Source organism: Rhododendron vialii, chromosome 12a (genome assembly GCF_030253575.1).
Source record: "Rhododendron vialii isolate Sample 1 chromosome 12a, ASM3025357v1".
Taxonomy (NCBI): Eukaryota; Viridiplantae; Streptophyta; class Magnoliopsida; order Ericales; family Ericaceae; genus Rhododendron; species Rhododendron vialii.
In genome coordinates this window covers 32,499,430-32,524,792 of record NC_080568.1, presented here as the reverse complement: position 1 = coordinate 32,524,792, position 25,363 = coordinate 32,499,430, and the positions used below count along the sequence as shown (strand labels likewise).

The window sequence follows — 25,363 nt, the reverse complement described above, 5'->3', positions numbered from 1 at the left end:
CTATTCATCCGGAACACCCCCTAATTAACCGCTAATTGCATAATTCAACTCAACCGATGTAGGATAGAGAGTAGAGACTAAACTATTCTAACATTACCTTATAGCATAGAGGAGTCCCCTTCTCTTAAGGACCACCTTAACTTAATAAAATAAGGACCTCCCTTTCCCGATAGAATTTCGATGATCCAAGCCGCTCAATATGTTCAGAACGTGTTTTAAGGTTACCCGCAAGAAATCAGACGAAAAAATGACCGGAAAGGTTTCATCCGAGCAGTTTTTGTTTGTTTTTTATCGAACGGTTCAAATAAAAACTACTCGAATGAAGCTCTTCCCGGTTATTTTTTTTGCTGATTCCTCGTGGGTACTCTTAAAATCACGTTCTGAACACATTGAGCGGCTCGGATCATTGTAATTCGAATGGGAAATGAGAGAAATGGAGAGGTCCTTAGAAGGACCTCCTCATTTGAACATGACTGTAGCATAGAGTACTTTGTTGGCCAAAGTTGCATACAATACATGAAAAGGAATGAATAGATCCCCAATGAAATGCACACTAACGGTCAATTGAAAGGTTCACACCCTCAACCAAAAAAATAACCAAGAAATTCGACAACTTCAAAGGACCTGTTATTATGCCCCTCCACACAGTCCAAAATTGGCATAGCACATCTGCCTTCCAAGCAAGGACGGAATCAGGATTTTACCCTAGCAGTGGCGAAATGTATACTAAGAAAATCTAGTAGTGGCAAGACTATATAAGTTGCGCATAATTTTTTTTTAACATATAATAATTACATTTTCTAAAATTCTTGTCGTGGCGGTCGCCGCCACTAGATCCCCTGATCCCATCCATGCTTCCAAGCCCTCCTCAAACACCGCCTTGGCCAGCTATGTCTCCAAAAAACAAAAAGATTTTACATTGATTGAGGGATGATGCACTCCACACCCAGAGAGATTGAGTATAGAAGGATCACCTACTCAGTAGCCAATGGACAAACAAGGTGATATAGCAGATTTGGCGGACTTCTTCCACAACACGTTCTTCATACTTACAAAGATATATGTTCACAAAGATCATGGCCAACAAGATATTGCAAGGAATTGTTGCTACTGCTATTTGTAGCTTGATTTACAGTTCTCCTTCTTTGAATACGACATATGAAACCATGAACCTATCTTGATGTTTGACTTTCATGTGATTTGTTTCCAGATCACTGGATGAATACCATACACATGAAGGCATAAAGAGAATGCCAAAAAAACCTCCTAAAGTTTGTCAATGTTCCATCTACGGGGTTGTTCAAGTAAGAGATCCTTGCCTCATCGTCCAGATTTGGGGGTTGATGGGCTTGAAAGCTGTTAGGAGGAGGATCCACCTATCTTTCCATATCCTCACCTTCGTGCTATTTCCAATGCCCCATCTGGTTCCTGTTACAAGGACTTTCCGGGCTTTCAAAATCCCTGTCCATGAGTAGTATGGCCTGGACCCTAAACTTGCTTCCATAAATGAAGAGTTTGGGAAGTACTTGGTTTTGAAGATCTTGCAGATGAGTGAATTTTGGTCTTTGTAGATTCTCCAAGCTTGCTTGCCAAGCATTGCAAGCAAGCTTGGAGAATCTGCGGGCTTTCAAAATCCCTGTCCATGAGTAGTATGGCCTGGACCCTAAACTTGCTTCCATAAATGAAGAGTTTGGGAAGTACTTGGTTTTGAAGATCTTGCAGAGGAGTGAATTTTGGTCTTCGCAGATTCTCCAAGCTTGCTTGCCAAGCATTGCAAGGTTGAAAGCTTTTAAATTTCTGAATCCCAAGTCGCCACTTTCCTTCTGGACACGAAGCTTCGACCATGCTGCCCAATGGCTTTGAAGAGAAAGTTATTGGAAACCATGCACATGGAGAGGGCAAAAGGTTTTGAGACCCCAAGATTACAAACCCGTATTTCACAATAAGAAGTTAGGTTTGGTTTTGACAACCAAATCTGTCTTCCAACTAGCTCAACCTTGAGCATTGCTGTGGAAGTTGGAGCTTCATGTCAACTTGAAGCATTTCAAACAGAAGCAACATTCTTAAATAAGCAGGAACGGATTCAAAGGTATTTCAGCTTTCATTTGCACAAAAATAATAAAAGCAGAAATTGTATCATGTCCCTGTCATTGGTTGGTGAAAAACGCAAATGGATATTCTCAATACAACCTTAATTTCATTGCCTCGTTCCTCCTTGTACAAGAGAAGTTAAAAGCTGACAGAGATAAGGAAACCCTTCGAACTCATGAAGATTATAATGATCAATCACCCGACAAACACCTAAGCCAAAGGCAACAACATCTAAATCCAAACCCTTCACAAAGGAGCTTTTGGCGAGCATCATGGTGGCTTCAGCAGATTAAATCTGCAGCTCTTCATCGGTGGTATCAAACAATCTGCGTCGGCACAATGCACGCTACCTTTTGAGAAACCCACACTTTGCATTCAAATCCAACTCAAAGGTCCACTTGATATCAAACTTCATATGAGAAAATCAAAAAAATTTGAAATGAGAGATATTTCAATACTTAGTTTGGGGAAGAACATAGATTTTACAACTGGTATACCTATTCAAGAGCAAAAAAGTTCACATGTAGACAAATGTTTTCATCATCTTGAGGAAAGTCTTAACTGCAATCAGGTATACGAAATGACATCCAAAACGCCCATCGGAATATCTTCATCTTACATTAGACAAGATCTTCCAAGAAATTTTCAGTGGAAATAGTGTCCTTTTTTCCACCATTTTTTGTCCAACACAAGACTTGTATGCATCACTTGTAGGCGGTAGCATACTTTTGCCCTGGATGCAGTTATCGTGTCCCCAAGCCTCAACCATTAAAACATGACATATACCTATACCTTATTTTTTTGTTGTTGACATGGGATGCAAGAACGGTTACTCCATCTTCACCAAACTCAAGCAATACCCGCGCACCACAAACTATTACCATTACATCTATGAACTACAACTTCACATGGATGGAATTAGTGGGTTTAAAATACGCAATCTTTAACAAATTAAGCCACATGATGTCATGAACTCCTACGTCACATGGATAATAAGCAATAACTGTGTCACAGTGTATATGCAAAGTTAATGAAATTGGGACACTACGAAAGGCACCATTTCATTTCTCCTCTATATTATGCTAATGTTCATATTCCGTATTACCTTCTCAGCATCATAGACAATGAGACTGCCATGTTTTGATATTGTCAGTCCAAGTAAAGCATCGCTTTCAATCCTCCTCCAACCCTCCAATGAGCCGTCTCTATGCAATCTTTTAATCCAACCATCTCTTGTAGCTGTGTAGAGAGTCCCATTTTTATTGATACACACGTCTTCTGGTTTATCCAAAATCCCTTCTCCTAGTTTTATAACTCTCTGAGAACAAAATCAAACACCATTGTAATAAGAATCGTGTTATAAAGGCATATACTAAAATACTTACGTAACCGAAGATTAGTTCATCTGTAATTGGCTGTTTGTGGGAAGAAGGAAGTGGAAGAGGCTGGAGGAAGTTCAAGTGGCTCCGGAGTGAGGGGTGAGAAGAAGAAGACTTGAAGTATAATCGCCAGAAAACAACTTAAAATGAAGATTGAAAAAGCTGTTAAGTAAGGTCTGGAGGTCTGTCCTAAGGCTGCTGCTATGGAATCCATTGGTTTTGTGGAGATGGAAACTTGGGTTTGGAAGATAAGGTTGTAACTAAAGGCTCTGAAGTTATGTGGTGCAATAAGCAAAGTCTGATAGTTTGTCCTAAATGTGGCTTTCAGAAACTATAGATGGAGTTTGACTAGTACTGGTTGAGAGGTCTTAGTGTCGCTCCTTTTTGGACTGGATCCGGAATAATACAATTCCAACATCAAAACAAGGATAAAAGGGATTCCTTGACTTACATAAATCTATGCAAGTTACGACTAGGGAAAAAGTAAAATGAAATCAAAACTACAAATTAAAGTCTCTCATGCTTACTGCTGAAGAAGAATTGGTCATTTAGTCGAGGTGCACGTAAGCGGGCCGAAATACCTAGTTATTATAATAATAAAAAAAGAAAAGAAAAGAAGAAGAATTGGTCTCCATACCTTCAGAGGAAGCTTGCATCACCTATTTGTACCCCATACCTGTGACCACATTAGATATGGTCAATTGAATCAATACAAAAATCATCACTCTCAAGTCTACTCTTCCATAAACTGATAGCAGTCATCACTGACGTCCAAGACATGATGTTCAAGTCTATATCCCTTTGTCCTTGAATTCCCTAAATAGCATCAGTGCCTCATCCACAAAGCCGTTTCTCGAAAGCCAACTTGTGCACTGCAAGTGTCTATATCGAATGCCTCCATTTCATCAAACACTTGTGACATATGTTAACTACAACTGCTTTTCCCATACATATCCATAAGGGCGCTGAAACGCATTTGCCCGATTCCATTAGGCTTTAAACCTCGCGAATGCATCTTTCGAAATGTCAACACCGATTCCGAATAACATCCACTCTGATTGAATCCCGCAATCATCCCATTCAGTTTGATCCCTTTATTCTCCATGTCCTCGAGCTCTATTGCCTCACTTACATGTCCTAATCAAGCATACCCCGAAAATAAAGCACTACAAGAAACCACATTTGGTTCAGACATTGCATCGAGCAGCTTACGAGCATCCTTTAATTGGCTGCATTTGACAATTGACATACATACGAACCAAGTATGACTTTACAATGGGACCTGAGTCGAGCCTGGAGTCCGATGCAATGCCATGAACCTGTCGTCCAGCTTGACCACTGTGGGGAGGACTTGTATGGAGTTATTGAGCAGTGCATGCCTTGAATACTGTGGTGAGGATAAAGGCATTCGTGAACGCGAGTTTTTACCCTTGGCCGCAAGGAATTACATATGGCCAAGAAAAATTTAAAGCGTGATCACTGCTCATGATTATTTCAGGTTTTACATGTCTCAAAGCGCAAGGAATTACAGTTGGCCGCATATAATTACATATGGCCGCAATTAATTACATCTGGCCGCGAAATATTGAAATCGTGATCACTGTCCACGATTCCTTCGTGTTTTACGTGTCTCGTCGCCGCAAGGAATTACAGTTGGGCGCTGATAATTACCCTTGGCCGCGGCTAATTACATCTGGCTGCTTAATATTGAAAGCGTTATCACTGAACTGTTCACGATTCCTTAGAAGTTTACCTGCCTTTACCCGCCGCATCTTCAACATGCGAATTACCAAGAAAAAGGCTTCTCTCCCTTTTTTGCAATTTGCTAACGTATTTTGGAATGACTTTGATAATCCGATTTTCCCACATTGTGAAATTTTCAATTTCGTTAATCATGTAGAATATCTAGTCGATCAAATACCTACTGATATTTTATCGAAGGAGATATTTCGAAAAACAATGAAACGATTTGAACTGGGCACATTTGATTTCAACCTTATAAAAGGTAGCTTTGATTACAATCAAGTAGGAAGCTTTTCCGCCGTTTTTGGCAAATTTCTGACCTTAGTTTGGAATCAATTTGATGATCGATTCGTCCACATTGTCGAGGTGTGTTTGCAACTCGGGCGGTCAGAGCCGGTGAACTATGACCACATGGGCCAAAGGTACAATGGGTGGTGGTTGTTGCATCTAATTCAATTTCTATCGGCGTACAATCTAGTAGCTTTGCGGGTTTTGATTTTATATTGCTTACGGTATTAAAAATTGATGAAATGTATATGCCTTCCACGTGTTTGACATTTGGCTTCTGAAGTAAGTCGTTTTTCGGCCTATAGTTTTTTGTGAAGTCTTGATTCCAAAATAAGCAGCAAAGTCGGGATCCATAGCTTTGAAACCATTCTTTCATCTGAAGTTTTCTGGGCAATTGAGTTTCATATGACTTGGAAGTTGGAACTACATCTCTCACTTTGTCACTCTCGCAAACATACTAACAAAGTCACAGTCTTTTGCAGTTACCCACCAGGTGAAATTATTGTCAGGGCTCGTTGGTTGCTTCCATTGAACAAAGCAGCCTAAGCAGCTGGTTTGGAGAATCATGGAAGCACACAAAGGGAGGATACGCAGTTTGTAGAATCGGTGTATTTGTGCGTACATTATCTCTTTTGGATAGTTTTATTGATGAATCCGTACTTCACTTTCCAGTAAACCCTGGTGAACTAGATTTCCAGAATCATGTTAGTTTAGTGAGGCTTAGATAGTATATAATATCAACCCAGAATGTTGATCTCCTCATATATTCTTACAGTATAGCTGATTTGGACTTTCTGAAAAGTCTTAAATATTACCTTACTACTGTCTACTCTAACCAGAATGTTATACTATTCATTGTTATCCTTTGCGATGACTATTTTTATGATATGTTCGTTAACTAAGGTAATGATCCCTCTAACTTGTCCATGTTTTCTTTCTAGCCTGTCCTTCCCTCTCACTTAGCTGAATATGAGAGGCTCAGGTGGTGTCGGGTAGCATTTCATGCACTTTCATTTCCACCCAGAAATTTTGGCACTGGGACAACTAATGGTGGAAAGGTAAGAAAATCTGATTGATTGCCTTTTTTGTTAGCAACAGAGAAACATGAAGTATTCTTTCTTTGCATGGGAAACTAACACCGTGCAGTCATTTCGGCTTTTCCCTCCAGATACTCGGGACTTAAGTTCTTTCAGCATCTTTTGTACAAACCTGTCTAATTTCTGTGTGGGAGGATAGATTTGCATCTTCAGTTGAAAGATGTGAACCAGGTGGTTGTAGGACTTGTGTGGAAGAGCAATTTTGCAACAAATGTTCCTTTGGTTAGGAATAGCTAAGACATGAACATGCTGACCATCCTTCTTCAGATGTTGTACCTTTGGTCTTGCTAGTGTGAGGTAAGAAAAAATCCAGTTAAGAATGCATTGACACTGGTTAAAAATCGGATTACGGAATCTGGTTTGGCTTGTGGGTACTGATATTTCAGTCATTATTGAGCATGAAAAGATTTAATTGTAGTTAGAGTGCAAGCGGTTTAATCATTCCACAATTCGGCATGGGACTCTTGGGTGGAAGTCATGTATGGTGCTCCATTGAGGCATGCAAGCTTGATTCTAAATTCAGGGCCATGCAGGGACACCATTTAATTGCGCACTTCCACTTAGAATAGGTAGTCCTATCCTATTCATGATGTATTGCATCATTCAATTGGGATATGCTGCTTTATCCGTTGGCTTGATTTAGCTTTCTCTCGTGAAATGCATTTTTTTTCTCTTTCTTGAACTGCTATTTTTTGTTGTTGTAACATCTGTCTTCCGGTAGGATGATTGATTGGAAATTAACTTTTCCATAACAGGATACGAGCATTAGGCCAACCTATCTTGCTTTCAATCTTGGCCTTGTGAGAGATACCTTGGCATATACTCCCTCAGACATCCCAAAATACCGTAACCAGACAACACCATTTCACACACATACCCCCCCAATGCACTTCCCCACCACACCCACACACTTACATAGCCACACACACCCAATGGATACTTCAACTGATATCGATACAGGTGCAGGAGAATGGTGTGAACTGTGAACAATTCCATAGGAGTGACGTAAATACCTCACTCACGTACCAATCTGTATTTCCTTGGTGTATACTCACTCCAATTACCCTATGGAAGATTTGGAACGATAGTATCTGGGATTTGTTCTGATAATATTGATTCCATTGTTCAATAAATCTGTAGAAAAATTGAGTCTTATGAATCCAAATGTGTTGAGGCATTTAAATTCCCCCAAATCCTCTTGCTGCTTCTCCTATTTAAGTTTAATGGTATCCTCCTAGAGCAGGAACTTTGAAGCTAAACATGGATGGCAGCTGACATGAAAGTAATGGAAAAGGAGGTTTTGGTGGTGTTTTCAAAATAGAAGAAGGCAGATGGCACCTTGGTTAGTACGGCAAGTTCACATTTACCTCAAGTTTAGAAGCTGAAATTTGGCTATTGGGGCCTAACCATCATCTTAGTGAAAAGGATGACCAATGTGAAGATAGAGTCTGAGCCACTTCAAGCTGCCAATTCGATTAGGAAGGAGCCCCTCCAACCTGGCTGCATGGTGCTGTCATTTGGGATGCTTTGTTTTTGTTATTCAGGAAGAGCTGCTCCATTGGACACATTTGTCAAAAAGCCTATCAAAGTGCCCACCACCTAGCAAGACTTGGATCTGAGCAAGATGAAGACCCCATAGTGTGCGTCCACATGCACATTTTGTGCTCAAAGATGCCACGGGGACGAGTTGGCTTAGGGATCAGCCCGAGTTGTTTATGTATTATGTAGTTATGGTTGTGTTCTCTTCCCTATTACAAGCCAGTTAGCAATTATTTATAGTGTTTGTAGTTAGGAAGTGTAAATGACTACTTCTAAGCACTTTATTACACTTTCTTTTTTTTCAACAGACACGTTTTGCAAAGAACATAGGTATTCCATTTCATGATGCCTTAATAATCTAAAAATATTGTATAGTACGTGAATTGTACAGTTTTCGAACTTATACTTGCGAGGGAGGTCTTTGATCAAATGCATCCATTTATTGGTTTAGTTGATTGTTGGATGTTAATTGATTTACATTCGATGATTTCCCCCTCTTATAATGCTCAAAGTTAGCATTGATCAAATGGATGTTAGTAGCTTGGTTTTCTTTTTCTTTGTCAAATTCACTTATTGAACTTGCACAATGTATATAGATATAGCTATGGGTGGAATTTCAGTAGCTGGAGTACTCAATGATGGGAACAATGCGGGGGCATTGTTGTATGGTTGGTTAAGGTTCTGATCGGATTCGTCTGTAGGTGCCTTCAGGCACGGGCAAGGCGCTAGCGGAAAGACATTGCCAATAGGCCTTTGGCCCAATGGCATTAGGGGATACCTAAGGTCAGCAGTTCAACTCCTCTTTCAAGGTACTAATCTAACAGTTCTAACAATACTGACTTCCACCGATTAAAAGAAAGAAAAGAAGGACGTCGCTTGTCCTGTCAACTAACGGCTGCAGCTGCTGTTAGACTTCTATTTTGTCCTCAACGCTTCAAACGCTGTCATCTATCTTGCTGGAACAAAGGCTTGTGCGGACTGCTGGCATCCTCTAGATCTCGTAATTTATGTGCTGAGAGTCTTTCCTTCGAACCTCCACGTTCCATATGGATTTGCATATATGTGTTGGGCAAATTTATGTTCACCAAAATTATGGGCTCATTGTTATGGCCACTTGAAGGTGTAGGCCTGTTTTTGTCTACAATCAAGAATTCTATAAGGAACACAATTAATTATGATCTCGCTTCAGGTTATAGAAGTATGATGTTGGACATTCTTTTCTTGTTGGACATTCTCCTAAGTTTGGTTGCATTGAATTTCATAAGATTGCAACACTTTTGTTTAGGTTCTTTTGGCCTGTTGAATTTCATCTTCAACAGGCCAAAAGCAGGAAAGAAAGAAAACATGCTATCACTACATAAGTTTTCAATTTAAAAGACAGCAGAAAGCAACATGAAGTAAAACTGAATTCCCCTGATCTTCAATAGAATTGGGAAAATATTCATAACCGACCAGCAGCTTCCTCTATGCATGGAAGGTTCTTCTGCCAATTTGACTTGCTGTATACCTAGTTGCATTTCTATTTTGTATTCTTAGTATTCCATGGTCATAATAATATCTCTCCTTGTTGTGAATTTACTTAGCCATACAATCGATCTACAACTTAAAGATAGCGAGATTCTAACCTGACTGAGATTCCGCATGACCGAAAGTTAGCAAATCGTAATGTACTCCCTATCCGACTCTTTTTTTGTGGCTTTCTCTACACTTTTATGTTCAATGGCAAAGTTAATTAATTCTTACATTTTCCAAAACCTGCCGGTTAAGAGTTGCTATATTGTCATATATAGCTCTCACGTAATGCATTTGTTCAACAATGATGGAAATTCAACTAAATGAATCATAACAGCAAATGCTGGATCATTGAGCAACTTAACAAGAAACAACTGTTTGATCTAGTTTCATGGCAAAACTAAAGTCTCTAATCCAAAGATTAACCCACAAATCCAACCATCATATCAAGAAGATAGAAAAAAGAAGAAACGTTACTCAACATACAATAAGTGCAGTTAGGTATCATGCTCCATGAAAAGGTTGATGGAGCGTTTTACAGGGTCCTATGCTGGGTATACTCTTCTGAAGTGCAACGGAATCAAGTGAACACTAGAAGAACCTTAGTTGAGAGAGGTAGATTGTCCGTTGGAGTCCATTTAAAAGGTACAATTACTCTAGACCAAAAAAGAGTATTTAGACTATTTTTGAATTTGGAGCCAACCCCCACACACCCCCCCTCCCCCCCCCCCCCCCCCCCCCCCCCCCCCGAACAATTAACTTGTTAAATCTTTTAGAGAAGTAAGAAATCAGCCCATGATTTCCACATCAGAATTACAGAAGGCATGTAGCATAAAGCTGCTACAATACCACAAGGAGCATTCACTCTTGCATCTGAAGTTTCTATCCAAACAATGTGTGCATTTGGAGCTGCAAAGAAAATTGTAAGCTGGTTACATCGATTATGAGATTTACTGGAATTCAGTGATGAATATTGAGAAACAAACACTATTACAAGACATGAACCCATGATCTCTTAGCTCGGATACCTTATCTGAGATCATATGTTAGGTTACCAATTGCCGGAAAGACTTAAGTTATTAGGAAAGGGACCAACAATGTATATCAAACAAACAACTACAAACATCAATTAAATCAATCACCCCATTTCAGATTGGATGTTCTTTTGCCAATATTGTCCTCTAGTAATTGAATGAAGGGAAAACAATCTTTTGTACAAAACAATGATTTGCTGCAGCGACAGAAACCAACGTAAATGTCTTTAGCAACCTTGGTCAACTATCAAACAGTGCTAGATATAATTTCAGCTCCACAATTTAAATGACCTACAAAGGGCTAATCTTGCATACTGTGTTCTCAAAAAGTGGCACTCTAGATGCCCATCTTTATTTGGCACACAAACTGGATTTTACTTTGGAATTCATAGACACCTTTTCATTCCCTCTTATTGCTCAATCTGGTCTTGATTTAAGCACAAGTGAATCTACTGCACTTTTTTTTTTTTGAATCTTAATAAGGCCAATGATCCCCTACAACCTTCACTTCTATATGTGGAACAAAATTGAACATTTTGGCGAATAAATCCCATAAAATTAGAAGAACATTCATTTCACAACTCTACAGGAACTCCCCCAAAAGTATACTCTCTGATAACATAAAACTTAAAGCTTTGTGAAATAGCACATATTGAGTCCCTTAAATAGCACATACTTTTTTTTTTTTTGATCCGATATAGCACATACTGAGTCCCTAAAATAGCACATACTGAGTCCATTAGGAGAAAGATAAAGCTTACGACAGTCATGATTATAGAATGAAGGAAGCATATAAACAGCATTTCCAACATCAGCTTCAGCTTCTACCAATGCTGCCCCTGATGAAAGAAGAACTTCATACAACCCTCCAGCCAATTCAATCGGAAATGCATTAGTTTGAATCGTGCTACCACATCAACCTACCATTGCTTGGTGAGAACTATTCAGTCAAAGATGAGTGTCCAGAGTTCTAGGCATACAGAAGGTGAATATGAAATTTATAGATTCTTACCTTGGGAACTTGAGAAAGAGATGTTTGAAAGAGAAGCACAAAGATATTAAAGATTCGGTAGAAAATTATCTAGCAGCACAAAGGAATACCATGCATATCATATCCGTCACAATGAAACGGCGAAAAACTTTCTCAATGCATTTTATATTCTGATCAGAGCATACACACATGTTTGACTCTAAACTCTGATCTGCTATTCAGTCAATAGACCAACTGATGCAAGTTCAAGTCATTTAAGTTCAGTTTCAGTGAGATAACACTAACTTTGGCGAAAACTAGATTTATTGAAGGCGATTTGATGGTGGATCCAGAATAAGGGGCTGGCCAAACTCATAAACAGATTCACAAAGTTTGGGAGAAATTGAAAAGTGACCTTTTGCTTTGAGAACTTCATGTGGCCCAAAATTTTTAGAATTGCTCACTTGCTTATAAATCCTTTTTCGAAGCGACACTTGTATTACATCTCATATACAACTTTTCAGCATAGCAGCAGAAAGTGGCCAGTTGCTTGGAGAACTTCAGGTGGCCCAAAAGTTTCTAAAATGCTCCCTTGCTTATAATATGATATTTCCTAAATTGCTCCCTTGCCCATTTATTCTTTTTCAAAGCGACAGGAGTATTGCATCTCATGTAGAACTTTTCATGTAGATCGAATTCCTAGTTTCCAACTTGAAAGAGGTGCTTGGGAAGCTAAGCCTTTTGCTCCCTTGCCCATTTATTCTTTTGAGTATTGCTCCTTTTGGTGAATAAAACCTTTGCTTGCCCACCACAAGAAAAGTAAAGGAATAAAGAAAGCTCCAATGAGCGTATGCAAAACTTGCATATTAGAGTTGACAATAGTTACAAGAACTGAATCTTCTTCGGCTGCTAAGTGTTGCCCGTAACTCTTCCAACCAGACAGAAAAGCAAGGCGATTACAATGTACGCCAAAAGAAATTGAATTACTCCGATGTTACCTTAGATTCTTCCCCGCATTCAAACACTGAAGGGTCGATTTGGATTGAATTGATGGTTTTGGCCGTGTGGATGATAGTTTTGGGGATAAAGACAGGAAAAAATTATAAGAATTGTCCAAGAAAAAAAAAAAAAGAAGCACCGAGAATTGAACGAAGATGTAGTGATATAGTGTATACTATATATTGATACGTGTCTCTAACCATAAAGGGGATTGAAGCGCCAAGCCAGGCCAAGTGGAGCAAGCTGCAGCTTAGCCAAGAGTCAGTGCTGAGCTGTAGAAGGCAGAATCGAGTCTGTATTGGGTAAGTAATTTCAGAGAGAGAGAGAGAGAGAGAGAGAGAGAGAGAAACAGAGAATCCCAGTGGTTATCTTTCTGAGTATCAATAAAATTCCCCTCCCATTTCTTCCCAAACTCCATTTTCTTCTCGAATTCTACTTCTGAAATTCTTCTTCATTTACACAGAGAGAGAGAAACCGGGTTCTCTTCATAAGTACCTCGCATCTTGAACGATGGAGGTTCACCAGAACGACGTCGGTTGATTGCATTAGGACTTCGCATCTTGAGGCTGAGAAGTCAATTAAAACGACGTCGCAAAATTCGAAAGCTTCCATTACAGGAACTTCGACATCTTCTTGGTAAATTGTGAACTCAATTTGGGTTTGTTTCTTGATCTAATACGTTCAAGTTGTAAATCTTGTTAATAAGTTAGAAATTGTTGAATATGACGTGAATAAAATTGATATTAATATATAATCAAAGATGAAAAGCGTGAATTTTATTTTCTGAAAATAGAGCTTGCCACACTTGATCAAAACTGTTCAACTTGTAGAACTCGTCTGGTAAATTGCGAACTCGTTCTGGATTTATTTCTTGATCGAAAGTGTTCAACTAGTAGAACTTGTCAAGAAGATAATCAATGTTGAAGATCATGTTAATCGAATGCCGAATAATACATAATCGGGCTGGATCAAAGTGAGTTTCATTTTAAGAAAATAGAGTTGGTTACGCTGGATCAAGCTCATTAGTACTGTATTATTTTATTACGGAATAAATTCACTCAATCGTCGTCGTCACGGTTTCTACGGCTGAGGAAGGAATTCATGGGACTTCGTCTCTTCCAATCTTTCAGGTTCATCCCTAACTCAAAACCAGTCACTCGGCTGATGTTGATTTTCTTTGGATCATGAAATTCTGCTCCATTGCCTGTTTAAATTTTATGTTTGGAATAATTTCCTGTTGATAGGCCATGCGATGAGTTCAATCAGTTAAATACATGAAGAACCTCGGTTGTCTTCTATTTTAGTTTTCTTCCCTTGAATTTAATTTGGGTTCGTTTTGGTTTCAGTTTCTGCAGTTTAGGAGCTGAAGATGATGGTGATGCTGTCTTGCTGATGTTGAAGCTTGAGATTCGAATGATGAAATCAGATTTTGGGGAAGTTTCTGAATTCTGGTCCTTGGAGTATGAGTTTCAGTTGAGGTAATGGTGCCTATGCTGGGGTGTTTCCTGTAACTGCTGTTGAAGTCGTGCTCTCTTCGAAACTTTTTGCTTCTGCTGCCTATAACTTTGCTGCTTGTTTTTGTTTGTCAGCTTGTACCATTCTTTCCACAACCTTGTATTTTTCTCCTTTCCGGTCTTAGGTCATTGGATGGCATATTATTGTCCGGGGCAAAGGTGCCAACCAAGTTGGGCTTTTTGTTCCTGGTTGTGATGCCGCTTTGTCCTCTATCCTTTTAATCCTTGTAATTCTTTGTTCATCAACTGATTAATAAAATCTCTTTCTTTGTTGAGTCCTGCTTTCGTAGAAGTCATGGCAGGAGAGTTAATTAGTTCTAACGAAGGGACCGGTGGTAATACTGGTGACAATTGTCAATAAAATCCCAGGGAGTTGAAGATAGTGATTCTTCCAATCTTCTGTTCCTTCTTTTTTTCTCTCCCTTTTAGTTTCTTTTCAGGTATGTTTGTGGTGAAGTATTGAATCTCACGTCGACTCCATTTGTTTTTTTCATATACGTAGGAAAATGAGCCCAATTCATGTGCTATTTGAAAGATTAAACGAAACCAGGTGCTTTTAGTGATCTTTTAGATTTAGTATTGACTTTGTCTTGCCAAAGATAGGTTGCTCCTCCCAATATAGTCGGGAGAACAGGGGTACAAGGATGATGACCATATTAGCCCATCATGCAAAAATGCTAGTGAGACACAGAAGTGCACACGGACACTTGCTCTGGTACTCTAGTTTCGTTTTGTGCTTAACATCCTTGGCCTTGAATAGCAGCACAGTAAATGTGAGCGTGTGCAAAATGCGTGTGTACTTGTGTGTGTGGACTAATTGCTGCACATGATATTACATGGAGGAAGATTAAGAAAAGGGAGAGAAGATAAGCTGGAGAAAATAAAAAAATGACTTTTGAGCTATGTGTGAGGAACTTCGTGTTTGTTTCCAAGTTATCTCGTTTCTTCTTAATCTAGATGGGCATTGCTGACGCTATCGTGGACCTTGTTAGTTGCGAAACCACATTGCGAGAGAACGATTTAAAAGAAATTGAATGTGGAGTAATATTGGAAAGTCAGGGGAACTCTCTTTTGACTAAACCAAGCATGTAAAACCAATCCTTGAGAATTTATACAAAAGAGGGTCTTTGTTCTATCAAGTTGAAATTGTCTGTACGTTTTCTTACCTTGTCTTCAGGTTGTCCTTGTTGCTAGCAGGAAGTCCTTGACCCAACGCAAAGGTGTATTAGAGATCACATCCCACATGAAATGCTTGAAAGATTAGAGGCACATATGAGGGCAGCTGGCCAGTTTACGGTTTGCAGAATTTGATTCTTATGTTATGGTTGCAGTTTCCTTTCTTTATTGTCTCACTCTATTCATTTTAGGTTACTGCAAACATGTGGGGAACCAGGAACCAATGTGGAGGAGGTGACCCGAGTGAGTACTGAGCCAAACATCATTGTCAGGCTTGCAGGTGAATCTCTCTCTCTCTCTCTCTCTCTCTCTCTCTCTCTCTCTCTGTTTAAGCGGTTTGTAGATTAGCTGGTGGACCAACACTGCTTATTGGATAACAAAGTTAAAAATTAGGTAGGGTGCTTGGATGACCCCTTGAATTGAATGGACCTGTACACTTTTGATGCATTTGAATGGGATGAAATGGGGTCCAAACCAAACCGAGCCTTATGTCCCAATCACTTGGGGTCACTGAAGGAAATTGGTGATTTCTATCGTGTTTATTACTTATTAGTACATGAGATTATTTTAAGCTCCATGTGTTAGAAACACTGCCAGAAGAGACAGGCAAACGTTTTTCAAATGTAGGTTCTTGAACACTTCACTTGATGATCTCGTCAATCACATAAGAGGAAGAGTTTTCAGCCCAATAACGTCATGTCAGGAACAAAACCCTGTTCTTGGATGGAATTATTTTTGAGTTTCCCTTGTGATTTTGGAGTGAGGTAAGGGAGGCTACAACTGAAGTGATGGATATTTCTTTGAGACTGGTTAGTTGGATTGAATTCCTAAGAAAATGAATTCAAACAGCTAATTAATAATAGGGACTTTAAGCCTTTTGGCTTTGTCAACCAAGCTAAATACGTTATTGTTAAGTGTTGATGTAGATCTTCTCCTTTTTAACCCTTTTATGTTTATACATGCTGGGACCCACTGTAAGTCAGGCTTTTTGCAAACGTGATGGGAAAGTAGCAGCAGATTACTATGCAATGCATACCAAAAATCTGCTTTATACGTCTGTTGAACAACTGTGAGCGGTGAGATAATTTTCTCTCTTTACTATGCAATAGTCATGTGTCTAGCTCAGACTTGTGGGATCAAATCCTGGTTTCAAGCGATGTAGTATTACGTGAAGTCCCCTGGGCCCATCCCCGCAGCTTCAATAACATTTTACACAAAAATGCAAGTTTGAGTCTCCTCAACCCTTGAAAAATGAAGGGCATCAGATTTTTCTGGGTCGATGAAGACTCAAAAATGTGATTTTAAAATCACTAAAGATATTTTGGCTCAGTGGGCCTACTGTTTCGCTGATTCTCAGCTTGTCGCTGCTTTTCCATCAAAAAAACATGAATCAGGCAAAAAATGCCTGGAAAGTGGAAAATGATTGGTTTTGGCTGAACTGATTGTTATTAGTTCTATGTCGTTTTTCGATGACTATTTCTGATTCTTGATTCTAAGAAATTACTGCTCCCTCCTTTCGGATCTAAGTGTACATTTTGATGACTGGTGCTTCATCTTCTTAACTTTGTCATTTTTCCTTGATCTTTGTTAAATCTGGGAATTTCATAATGGCTTTCTGGAACTCATTGCTCAACTATTTTGTAATGCAGATTGGAGGCAGTGAAGTTCTTTTTTCTCCTCTGACCTACAGTTTTTATGAAGAACCCCCTTGATGGCGTGAACGCCTTTCAAAACTTGTCATGTGGTAGTCTTTTGGGAATGCATTGGGCCATTTTTGCATTCTATCGCATTAGCGTGTCGAAGAACTCCTGGTGCTTCTGTTAGAAGAGGATTCAGCTCAAGAAGTTGTGCCTTAAATCTATTTAGTGTATTGTTATATTCTAAATTGACCTCCATAGTACTTGCTTTCAATTTTTCCTGGTTCAAATCTCTGAGCATTATTCCTGTCCCTCATGGGGCTTCTCCTGTTGTAATCTTATCACTTTATTCTGAAATAATTTTTCATAAATTGGACTGTGTGTGTGTGTGTGAAACTGTGCAAGTATAACACCACTACCTCTCTTCATGTTTCTCCTTTTTCCTCCTCCTTCTCCGTCAAACCCTCTTCCCTCCTCAGTCCTTCCGGCTATCCCCTCCATGGTGGTGGATGGGATAGAAAGGAAGGATAGAAGAAGAGGGTGGGAGGGAAGGATGGAGAGCACATAGGAGTGTAGTGAGAAGGTGGTGACCGAGTTGGGGATTAACTCACTACCATGTTAAAATTCACTATACATGGCAATGTTTGACATTGGAACTAAAAGTTGAATCCTGATATGGGCAGAATATCATGTAACCTTACCATGTGAGCAGGGGAAACTCCAGCAAAGAATATGGTACTCTTGTCCTAATTAGGCTTGAGATCAGAATACTCATAGAAATAAGCTGAGGCATCATTGAGTTCTTACTATCATTTTTCAATTCTTACTTCTATGGAGCATATCGAGTGTTCAGATAAGTTTATGCATATGCAAATTTCAAAGTGTTTAGCCCTAATTTGGCCATGTGAATGGAGATGGTTTTAATTGCTATATCTTTTAAAGCACTCAAGTGTGGTTTTAACATGTTTGTGAACCAGTTGATCTTTTTCTGCATTGTGGTGCTGCATTACCACGTTAGAAATTGTACTTCTCTACGCCTAGACAAAAGAGTGGCATTTCTCCTTAGATATGCTTCATCGTCCCTGTTTAACATCGTGTGTCGAAAGTGATGAAACTTTGGATATGGACCATTCTCTTGTGTTTGCAGTACGGCAAGAGTTTCAGCATCTTTTTTGCATGAGGTATTGAGGATACGTATCTATATTGCTCATACGGCCATGCATTAGCTGGTATAGCACAATATCGGGTGGTGTCCTATAAATTTCGGTATTGGAGGTCCAAAATTGTTTTATGGTGGTGTATCGGCCGATACTCTTCAATACTTGGAACACTGATTTTGAGTCACACAGAGCTTTCAGGCGTGTAGAAGATCAAATTCAGGTGACTCTATTTTGTTATTTGGAGATATGAGCGGACGTAGTGTAGCTGGAGAGAAGCGATGATGAGCTGACACTTTACTAATAGCAGAATGTCCTGACTGGATTTTGAACCTCTCTTTTCAGTGTCTAGAAGAAAAGTTTGTCCTTGAAACAGATAGTTTGGTTATATTTCATGAAAGTTTGTTCCTCGGAAGCAGCACCATATTTTTGAGTCGTTACTTGATTTACTGTTTTTATCTTGCTGGAAAACCGGAACTTACTGTTATTGGAATGGGTGGATTTTTTTGAAGCAAAATGTGTACTTTCGCCATTTAATATTAAAAGGCCGCATCTTATTTTTTGAAGTGATGACTTGGCGTGACAATTAAATGTCTAAATGCAGTGGGAGCACTTTTGACCGTCTGATTAAATCTTTCACCCGTGGGATCTTGAAATACTAGATAAGATTGTGAGTAGTATTATACTCCCTCCGTCCCTTTTTTTGTGTCCAGTATTCCATTTTGGGCTGTCCCTTAATAAATGTCCATTTTGTAAAGTTAGGGGGGTAAAATGTGGTGTATTGTTTATTTTGTCCCTAAAAGTAGATTTTATTTTGAAAAGTTAGTGAGTAAAAGTGTAATGATGATGGGTAAGTAAGGAAAGTGGAGGAAAAAGTTGATGTGAAAGGTGTAATGATGATGTCTTTTTAATAAGTTGGAGTTACGAAGCAGGACACTTAAAAAGGGACGGAGGGAGTATTAGTTATACTTGGTTCAGTTGGGTAGAATAAAGAATTAGAACTGTAGAGGATCATTCTTAACCATAGAATGAAGAGGAAAACAATCTCAATGGCGATTATCCTATGCCACCCCTTGTGGTATTAAATAGTCTTATATATGAGGCATTAAAAAGCCACTTAATCATTTCTTGTCCAATCCTAGTATCAGCCCTAAATACAACATTGGACTAGATTCAAAGGAAACATATAGAACCGCATGTTCTCTTATACCATGGGTTCAACTTTTAATTCCGGCGTCCAACATGGCTCTGTATAATGAGCCATGTTCCCTAACTTGGTCACCACCTTCTCACTTCACATGCTACTCTGTGCTTTCTATCCCTCCCTCCCTCCTCTTATCTTCTTCCCTTATATGATACTATATCCCATCCACTGCCATGGAGGGGATAACCGGGAGGACTGAGGAGGAGAAGGATAAACGAGAAACAAAAAGAGGGGCAGGGGTGTGATACTTGCGAAGTTGCACAGAGAGAGAGAGAGAGAGAGGGGCGGGGGGGTCCAATATGTGACAACTTGTTTCAGAATAATTTGGTAAGATTACAACAGGAGAGAGCCCATGAAGGAGAGGGGAAAATGCTCAGAGATTTAAACTAGAAAAAATTCAAAGCAAGTATTATGGAGGTCAATTTAGAACATAAGAACACACTACGCCGATACATGCAAGTGTACAACTTCTTGAGGTGAATTCTCTTCTAAGACAAGCTCCAGGAGTTCTTCGACACGCTAATGCTACAAAAACCACCCACGGCATTCCCAAAATACTACTACATGCCAAGTTTTGAACTACACTGCCTCCAATCTGCATTACAAAATAGTCAAGCTTGAGTACGTTCAAGAACAAATTTTCACGACAATAAAGGAAAAACAGAAAAGATAAGAAGATGAAGGCATGAAGCTGCAATCCTGAAACCTACCCTTACATCCAAATGAATGGAACGGTGTTTTCTTAAGAGTCAAGAATCAGAACTAGTCATCAAAAGATCACATAACTATTAAACTATTAGACTATTAGTTCAACCAAAACTAATCATTTTCTAGGCATTTTTCACCGAATCATGTGTTTTGTTGGAAAATCATCTGACAAGCTCGGAATCAAATTTTGACCAAAAAAGAAATCTCAGAATCAGTGAAACTGCAGGCCTACTGAGCCAGAAATTCTACAAGGAGTTCCAAAATCGTACTTTTTGAGTCTTCATTGATCCAGAAAACTTTTATGTTACTCATTCTACAAGGGGTTGAGGAGACTCAAACTTGCATTTGTGTGGAAGGTTATCGAAGCTGCTGGGAGGTGCCCTAGGAAACTTCATGTAATAAATCATTGAAGACGGAAAGTCGTAACCCAGAGTTGGTCCCACAAGTTTGGGATAGACATTTTGCCATGGCATAGTAAAGAAAGAATATTATAGTACCGCTATCAGTTGTTGTATCGACTAGGTATACATGACTTTCGCATAGTAATCGGCTACTACTCTCCCATCACGTTTGCAAAAAACCGGACTTACAGCGGGTCATGTACGAACATGAAAGGGTTAAGGCAATTCTTAACATGGAGAAGACCAACATCAACACTTAACAATAACATACATAGCTTGGTTGACAAGGTGGCGAGGTCAACAGGTGGAAAGTCACTGAAATTAGCTGATTGAATTAATTTTCTCAAGAATTCAATCTAAACAACTAGTAAACAAGGGCGGAACCAGGAATTAAATTTACCATGGGCTAATCCAAATTACATATATATAAACCAAAAAGAGGCAAACTTATATATAAATACGTAAATGTTCAAAAATATATAAAAGAGAAGTACAAAAAAACGTACACCATTAAAGTTGTACCCTACGATGTTTCACAGAATAGAAATCATCGATTATCGAATCTGAGTCGGTGCTCTGCATCAACTAAATCAATAAAAAATTAAGCACACCAGCCAGTGCTCTGCATTTAACAACATAAGGGCAAATCTAAGCACACCAGCCAGTGCTCTGCATAATAAGTGAATACTTACAAATATTAAACGTTGCAAGTGAATGAGAGACCTCAGTGTGTTGTATGGGCTATGTTTTTTACATATAATTTTTTTTTTTTTTTTTTGTTTTCCAAAATCCACCTGGGCTACAGCCTACTGTAGCCCATTAACAGTACCGCCCCTGCTAGTAAACACCTACTGTGCATAACATATAAACAAGTCGTGTGCTAGTGGTCTAGCCTGTATCGTTCCAAATAACTCCAAAGCTGGCCTCTGCGGTCAACGAATGTAGAGGAAATAAATCACCACACCCAGGAAAATATGTTTGCACTCTACTAATGCTAACTGATTTGATGTATCAATGTATGTCGAAACATAAACATTTCTTTAAAAAAAATCAAGTGATACCTTCTGCCATATATGAAACAGAACAAGATAACCAAGGTCAGTGTCACCACTTTCAGTTGCTTTGTCAGAGCATTATCTTCTTCTCCAACGCTTAACAGTAGAGGAACCTGGAGACAAGGATCAAAATCGAGACTGTAACTAACTTCTCTGGAAAATGACTGCAGTTATAAGTTAATCTACCAACAGGAAATGGAAACCAAATATAAAAAGAGAAGGTAAAAGACAAAATTAGAAAGCAAGAATGAAGAACCTGCTTGGAAGAACGTGGTTCATGTTCAATGAAACGAACATAGCAGCCAATTTCCGTCTGCCACTCTTATCTGCATGAGCAGCAACTGCTGCATAAGATATGCCTTTGCATATTCTCAGCTGAAACACCAGGGAAAAATTATTTCCTGCCTTTAAAGCCAAATGAAATGGAATAAGCAGAAAACATGAACCGAATTTGTGAAAGTGTATTAATATTCGTGAGATATGTATCGATATCCAAATTTGTTTGGAATTATTGGTAGGAGGAGGTTTGCAGGACCGATATTCTATTAGCATGGTTTTTGGTACGGTTATTGTTTATAATGATATCTATCTATAATGTAAACAATCCAGATTATAAAATAAATTCAATAATAGCCAATTAATCGTCGAGAAGAGATGTCTGTTTTGTGCGGACAAGACATCACACCTTGAACATGCAATGTCAGTTCCAAAACAAAAATACAACCTCGCGAGGTCTGAAGTATGTAAGACAGCGCCATTCCATGAAGCCAATCGCATCTTGAAGGTGCACAGAAGTTTAAACCTCTCGTCTTGAAGACACGAGGCTCGAGACTGAGAGCACCTCAACGCTGCTTGTCAACCTGAAGAACCTAACCCCTCCTTTCTCTCTCCTCTTCCTCCCGCCTCCGTCCCTCAACGCCCACTTCTCTCACTCTCGACAAGTACATCCCTCTCCTTTCCTAGTAATAATTAGATTTGTTATCAATTGCGATTAATAATACTACTCAGTCATTATGTAGGGATTTCAGCATACAATTGATGTTTAAGTGGTATAAAATTCATGGCTCCCGTAATAAAAGTTAACCATTATGCTATGCAATTTTGCAGGGTTGTTTTTCTAGGTGTCCCTGTTGTGGAGAAGGGAAAGTCATGTAACTGACATCACAGACCTCGCAAGGTTGTTTTTTTTTTTTTTAAACTGACATCACATGTTCACACTACATAAACTCATTCAATCAATATAACAAAGACCAGCCACTCCCATACGCAACCGCTGTTGATTGTATAGAGCGCTAATTGTGGCCATTCCAGAAGTTTATCATACCATTTGCTCATTTGCATGTAAGTCATGTGTATGGAAAAACCTCCTGAAACCTATACCAGTAAGTAACTTGAGCAAGAGAAAGGATTCACCTACTAGTAGTTTAGGGTTGGAAGAAATAAAAACCCCGTATCCCAATTATTGAAGATGGGCTTTTAACACTGATGAAACAGTCATCTAGAAGGGTACCAACTACCAAGCAATACGAAGTTCCAGAAAAGCTCCAGTAAAATGTCTAATTATCCTCCTATTGGTTTAAAACAGAAAGCTGAAGCACCAACTTAGCAACTATTTCAGTTTTTGTTGTCCCATGCATATGTGTGTTGCATACCAATTTCCTCAATTTCTGTAACAAAACCCAACAATTAGAACACCATTCTAGCAGACATGGGGAGCCTTTCTATTCTACCAACCAGAGACGGATGCAGCAATGGTCATATGGGGGCCACAGCCCCCGCATTGTTTCGGGTTTTTTTTTTTTAAAAAAAATTAATTAATTTTAATATTAGTTATTTTTTATTTGTTAAGAACACCTAGATATTGTATTTTGTATGGAGTGTTGCTTAGACATTTAAATAATTTAAGAATGTGTTCGTTTTGGATCCCAAAACTCAATTTCGCTTTGTGCATACGGTCTCTCATAAGTTTTTCTTCAATTATTAATCTCATTTTTCTTTCTCTTCATCTCCACTCATTACTCAAAAAACCTCCCTCCAAACTTAAACCAAACAAACTATTAGAATTCTGAAACTTGAAATTTCAAAATCTTGTTGCTCATAGTTCGGCCCCCGCGTTTATGACATCCTAGTTCCGTCCCTGCTACCAACAATGAGCCCTTTGTTTCATTCGCGTACTCATGGGAATTGAACTACCTGAGACCGCAGGAGATAGCAAGCAAACCCCTAAGTTTCCCAGGCCAAGACCAATTGGCCAACCCCTTGGGTTTCAAGTACAAACTTTCCACGAGCGAGCAACACAACTAAAAGCAAAATTGCTCAGTTTCAAATGTAGATAGGAGAAAATTCAGACAAAGACCAAAAGACTGGAACTGCATAATTTGACATCCACAGTATCTGTATAGTCAAACCCGGTCGACAAAACCTGGCGTGGAGGTGACGGTAGCGGCGGCAGCAGGAGGATGGCCGGTCGTCGAAGTCTTTGTAGCAGTGGAAGGATTCGGGGTCGTGAGGCTTGTAATAATAGTAGTAATGGGTATGATGTAGTGTGGCCATCAATATTTTCTTCTGAATAAACTCACACAAATCATCACCGATCATGAACTAATCCAAATTCGATTAACAAATTCTTTATCATGGCATATATTATTGGCAATATCTACAATTATAAACAATTTAGATCATAAAAAAAAACCTTATTGATCGAGTTCAAAATTTACCAATTATAAAGTTTCAATAGAACTCCATGTATTGGATTTAATTCAGTGTGGGCATCAAGATTCTCTTCTGAATAAATTCACAAAATTCCTATCCGATCATAAACGAATAAGCGCTTGATTAATATGATATTCGACACGGTCTATATTCTTGACAATATCTACAAATTGAACAATTTCGATCATGAAAATATACCACATTCAGCAATTACGTAGTTTCATTGGACTTTTCATTTGAAACCTGCGAAGTCTTCATGAATCTGGGCGACGTCGTTCTAACATAATCCGCGTGTTCAACCTGCGATGTATTGAAACCTCGTGTTTGTCAAATGCGACTTTGTATTGAATTCAAAGGCTCGACCGAACTTATTCAACTGAAAGTTGTCCCGACACACCCCCTCTCTCGGCACTTTTTTTTTTCTTTCTAAATAAATTTCCTACTCAACCAAAATCTTGACGACTTGTTGTTACAAATTCGTCGTAGCTGAGGAAGGATAAACAGAGATGCTTTAATATAATCCTCGTGTTGAACCTGCGTAATTGCCAACAAAATGAATAGTTGGCAACAATTAGGGGTGACAATTTGAATCCAGACCCATCAACTAAAAAATAGACCCAACCCATTTATTAGTTGGGTAAGAATGGGTCCAAACCCAACTAACCCATTATTAGTAGTTTCCCAGGCCAAGACCAATTGGCCAACCCCTTGGGTTTCAAGTACAAACTTTCCACGAGCGAGCAACACAACTAAAAGCAAAATTGCTCAGTTTCAAATGTAGATAGGAGAAAATTCAGACAAAGACCAAAAGACTGGAACTGCATAATTTGACATCCACAGTATCTGTATAGTCAAACCCGGTCGACAAAACCTGGCGTGGAGGTGACGGTAGCGGCGGCAGCAGGAGGATGGCCGGTCGTCGAAGTCTTTGTAGCAGTGGAAGGATTCGGGGTCGTGAGGCTTGTAATAATAGTAGTAATGGGTATGATGTAGTGTGGCCATCAATATTTTCTTCTGAATAAACTCACACAAATCATCACCGATCATGAACTAATCCAAATTCGATTAACAAATTCTTTATCATGGCATATATTATTGGCAATATCTACAATTATAAACAATTTAGATCATAAAAAAAAACCTTATT

At 39.0% G+C, this 25,363-nt stretch overlaps 2 long non-coding RNA genes across 7 annotated transcripts; one reads left to right on the top strand and one right to left on the bottom strand.

Moving 5' to 3' along the window:
- The first annotated feature begins 5,277 nt into the window (after positions 1 to 5,277).
- Positions 5,278 to 8,439, top strand: LOC131309786 (uncharacterized). 4 transcript variants are annotated; one of them, XR_009195002.1, is made up of 4 exons: positions 5,278 to 5,635; positions 5,984 to 6,115; positions 6,443 to 6,559; positions 6,670 to 8,439. It is a non-coding gene; the product is annotated as an uncharacterized LOC131309786 (long non-coding RNA). The 4 variants fall into 4 exon arrangements; XR_009195004.1 differs by lacking the exon at positions 5,984 to 6,115 and having other exon boundaries at positions 6,443 to 8,439; XR_009195003.1 differs by having other exon boundaries at positions 5,278 to 6,115; positions 6,443 to 8,439.
- Positions 8,440 to 19,673: 11,234 nt separating this feature from the next.
- LOC131309785 (uncharacterized) lies at positions 19,674 to 24,050 on the bottom strand. Of its 3 annotated transcripts, XR_009195000.1 has the most exons (4): positions 23,894 to 24,050; positions 21,761 to 21,874; positions 21,511 to 21,617; positions 21,298 to 21,375 (listed from the first exon to the last, which is right to left on the bottom strand). It is a non-coding gene; the product is annotated as an uncharacterized LOC131309785 (long non-coding RNA). The 3 variants fall into 3 exon arrangements; XR_009195001.1 differs by lacking the exons at positions 21,298 to 21,375; positions 23,894 to 24,050 and adding an exon at positions 19,674 to 19,935 and having other exon boundaries at positions 21,761 to 23,174; XR_009194999.1 differs by lacking the exon at positions 23,894 to 24,050 and having other exon boundaries at positions 21,761 to 23,168.
- Positions 24,051 to 25,363: the final 1,313 nt, after the last annotated feature.